At 37.6% G+C, this 4,550-nt stretch overlaps 1 pseudogene; it reads left to right on the top strand.

The window, feature by feature from the left end:
- Positions 1-3,740: 3,740 nt before the first annotated feature.
- On the top strand, positions 3,741-4,301 carry LOC149235863 (UDP-glucuronic acid decarboxylase 2 pseudogene; annotated as a pseudogene).
- The last annotated feature ends 249 nt before the right edge of the window (positions 4,302-4,550 follow it).

Raw genomic sequence — 4,550 nt, 5'->3', positions numbered from 1 at the left:
CAGGACCGCTGCGTCATGCACATCACGTCCACTTATACACTGAGGTCAAAATTTCTGAGAAATCGAAAACTTTTCCCAGCAGGAACGATGGCGGGCCGGCTGGCTGAGGGAGGATGCTTTCAATCCCGCTATTAGCAGTAGAGTACGTTGATCATCACACCTCTATAGTCAATTCACACGTTTCCTATTCATGAACGTCGGGCCGGCTGGCTGAGGGAGGATGCTTTCAATCCCGCTATTAGCAGTAGAGTACGTTGATCATCACACCTCTATAGTCAATTCACACGTTTCCTATTCATGAACGTCACCAGCTTCGAAGCTGAAGATTTCAAAATCTCTAGAGCTTTTAACCGAATGGATAATTTCATGGCGCCCTGTACCCTATCTGACCGTCCGTTCAAATCCCTGAATTTCTGATAAGACCCTTCATCGGTGATAGATCACCCAATAGTGTTACGATTTTTTTCTGAAGATTGCACCAGTTCCAAGATTGCGTCATGAAACCAAAGTAAATTAAAAGAGAGCCTTGTTGGTAGATGGTGTGGTGTATACAAAGAAGTGAAGCTTGTGTGAGTATGGTGTGGTGTATAGAATGCATTGAAGGTTGTGTGAGTATGGAGATGCATTAATAACAGGCTTAGTTTAAGTAGGTGATAATTTAGTTGGTAAGTTGAATTTGATAATTTAGTTGGTAAGTTGAATTTTTAATTATAATCTAGGAAAAAAAAATAAAGAAATTTGACTGATTTGATTGTGTTAATGTTTAAATAATTTTTTAAATGGGAAAAAGATTCAGTTTCATTAAAAACCCCAAGTACTTAAAATATTGAAGTTTGACGATTATAATCTGGAATTTCAATTCTGAACATGTAAATTTGTTTGACAAATAATAAAAATAAACATGCAACATTCAATATTGTATAGCAATGTGTCAGCAATGTAGAAAAAGTTAATGATAAATATTTGTCTATACAATATTCAATTAGGAAAATGTAAGCTTATCAGATAAATATTAAAAAATAGGCCTACAACATTCAATACTGCATAGCAGTGTAAGAACAATGTGAAAAATGTTAGAATACTACACCTATTCCGAGATTATGTGATTAAATAAAATTAAATTAAAATAGAGTTACACTTGTTACATATTATAGTTTATAGAAATATTGAATGCTGTGTGTGGATATGCATAATCAAATTAATAATATTCTGGATGTGGATATGCATAATCAGAATAACAATATTCAGAGAACTACAATGTGACAAAAATATAGATAACATTCTATACTGCATAGTAGTGTGGAAATAAGGTACATAACATTCAATACTACATAACAGTATAAAATTATAAACACTGCAAATAATATTAACAATAGCAAATATACTTTTAAAATAAGATACATAACATTCAATACTGCATAACAATATAAACACTGCAAGTACTATTAACAATGGCAAATATACTTCTATATGCTTTCTATAAGATTCTACTGTACGGATACTTTCAATGACAACTTAAAATAATAAATAATACATAAAATCTCCATAGATTCTTAATGCTGGCCCTGATCACTGGCAGCCTTTGGCTTGCTATCGTCACCCGGCACGGAGACTACTCTCTTTCTTTCATCCAATTTTTTCCCACTGATGAATCTTATTCCATCAAGTGAATTTTCCATCCCGTGAATTGAATGATAATTATAATGGAAATGGAGGAATATGACATGATGTTTTGCATGATGTCTTCAATTTTGTATAATAAAATATTCTGAAATATCTACTTGATGGCAACTTTACCTAGTGAACCACTAAGAGTTGATGGACCAATTAAGATACGAGGATGAATACCATATCGAAAGTACTCTGGAATAGTTCTTTTCACATATGTTATTTAACATCATTAATATTTAAACATTTATAAAACGTGGGCGATGAGGAGTGCAGCTGTGCTGTTCACTCCCAATATTTGCTTTCCAGTTGTTCGACAATGGACATAGAAACACGATCATCGTATCTGCCTTTTATTTATAAAAGTTGGATGGTTTTTTGCTTAAAAAAGAATTGGGGGACTATACATCTGACAATTAAATGGTTTCATATTGGTTGCAGCTTCGTAGAGTTGTTAAATTCTGTTTTGTTTCGTTGAATATAATATTTTAGCTATATTTATGTCAATGGCAGATTATGGAATATTAATCAATTATTTGATTAGAAACATGAACTAATTCAATTATTTAATTTTCTGAATATTTTAAAATCTGCAATTAAATTACATTCATATTTCAACAATAGAAAATCTTATATTACTATTTAATAGTACTTCATATATTGCAAATTGTTCACCATTTTATATACAAATACTAAGATTGTAGATTTCTTTCCAGTTTTTGTACAACAAACTAAGATTCTATTAAAATGCCACCGACTCAATACCCTTTATCCTATGCCTACTAAATAAATAAAGGTAAATGGTTACATAAGTTGTAACATATCTCTTTAGTTTAGGATTTGTTTCTAGAGTTTAGGAGTTTGGTTGCAACTACGTGATTTCTAGTAATGTACTTAATGATGTAATTAATCATTTGATGAGGTAGAGTGAACGGAGAGAGTTTTCTTTGTTTGAGTGCAGTCTCCAGGTGCAGTACTCACCTGTGAGCTGCAACTCCTCCTTTTTCAATTCAAGTCTAATTTTTATCTTGGTATACAGAGTAGGGACAGCCTTAATTTTTCTTTTAGGATGCATCATTGATTACAGAACTGTAATGGCGGTAGGAGTGTACAGGAGCATTCGTAGAATCAAGTGGACTGCAGTAACACCTGAAGCACAGGCCTCAAATGGCTGATCATCTCTAAGCACAAGAAAGGGTTGGCGCGGTTTAGTCGCGAACAGTCGCGCCATTTTTGAGCAGAAGCAGGAGTTGGCGCTGTTTATTAAGGAACAGTCGCGCCATTTGGCGCGGTTTTGAGAGTTATAGTCACGCTAGCGCGCCAGAAATTGCTATTGGCACGGAAAAACAAGCCTTAATCGCGCCATTTTCCTAACTCGCATCGATTTTGTTTTTGGTGCGGATCTTTCGCCGTCAAGGAGTGCGAGCCTCTTTCTCTTTGAAAAATTTGCAATTTTTTTGTGGCAGATCGGCCTTGCCCGGTGGTGGCACTTTGAAAGTTCTTGATCTGCTCAGTGGTAGCAGATCGGATTTGCTCGGTGGTGGCGCATTGGAATTCCTGATCTGTTCGGTGGCAGCAGATTGGATTTGCCCAGTGGTGGTGCATTGGAGTTCCTGATCTGTTCGGTGGCAGCAGATCGGATTTTCCCGGTGGTGGCACATTGGAGTTCCTGATCTGTTCAGTGGTAGCAGATCGGATTTGCCCGGTGGTGGCGCATTGGAGTTCCTGATCTGTTTGGTGGCAGCAAATCAGACTTGCCCAGTGGTGGCTCATTGAAGACTTATTCATCAGAGGATCAGAAACTTTATCAGTCCAATATGAATAACAGTGATGAGTACTCTCTTAAGCCAGAAAAGTTGTGGCCTATTATCAGGCCGATAGATTATTTGCTCAAGGAGTAGCGACTGTTGTTTATTCTGATAGGAATCGCCATCGCATCGACTTTCTTTATCCTTCAGCTTGGTTTTTTGGCTTCTAATGTTAATGAAAATGGAAGGTTTGTGCTCGACAAACCTCATCGGGTTGTTTATGAGACTCCTGTTTCTCGGTTTGCTCAGTATCATTCGGGTTCGATGGTGAATTCGGGGGCTAAAGTGCCCCTAGGTTTGAAGAGAAAGTCCCTGCGAGTTGTCGTGACGGGTGGAGCTGGCTTTGTTGGCAGTCATCTACTTGACAGGCTCATGGCAAGAGGCGACAGTGTTATTGTTGTCGACAATTTCTTCACAAGAAGGAAGGAGAATGTTTTGCATCATTTTGGCAGTCTAAGGTTTGAACGGATAAGGCATGATGTTGTGGAACCCTTATTGTTGGAGGTTAATCAGATCTACCATTTGGCTTGCCCCGCTTCCCCTGGGCATTACAAACACAATCTTGTGAAGACTGTCAAAACTAATGATGAGGGTAAGAGAACAGCTGAAACTCTGACTATGGATTATCACAGGGGAGAAAATGTTGAGGTTCGGATTGCTCGAATTTTCAATACATACGGTCCGCGAACGTGCCTTGATGATGGTCGAGTTGTAAGTAATTTCGTTGCTCAGGCTTTACGCAAGGAGCCTTTGACAATCTATGGAAATGGGAAACAAACACGGAGTTTCCAGTTCGTTTCTAATCTGGTTGAAGGCCTTATGTGACTTATGGAGGGCGAACATGTTGGTCCTTTCAATCTTGGGAATCCTGGGGAATTTACAATGTTAGAATTAGAACATGTTGAAGAAGGAAATGATGACTCTAACAGTGATTGGCACATTCCATTGCTAATGGAAGAAAACAATGAGGAAGATGAAGAGCATGAGCAGAAACAAGAAGAAGAAGTAACAGGTAACGTAATCAAGGATGCAAGCCCAGAAAAGGCTGAAATAGACAGATTTGAGGTAAGTCCC

This window comes from Pinus tabuliformis, chromosome 8 (assembly GCF_031772625.1).
Source record: "Pinus tabuliformis cultivar Carrire ecotype Pingquan chromosome 8, CPIR1, whole genome shotgun sequence".
NCBI lineage: Eukaryota > Viridiplantae > Streptophyta > Pinopsida > Pinales > Pinaceae > Pinus > Pinus tabuliformis.
Note: the sequence above shows the minus strand (reverse complement) of the source record. Positions and strands in the feature narration are given on the sequence as shown.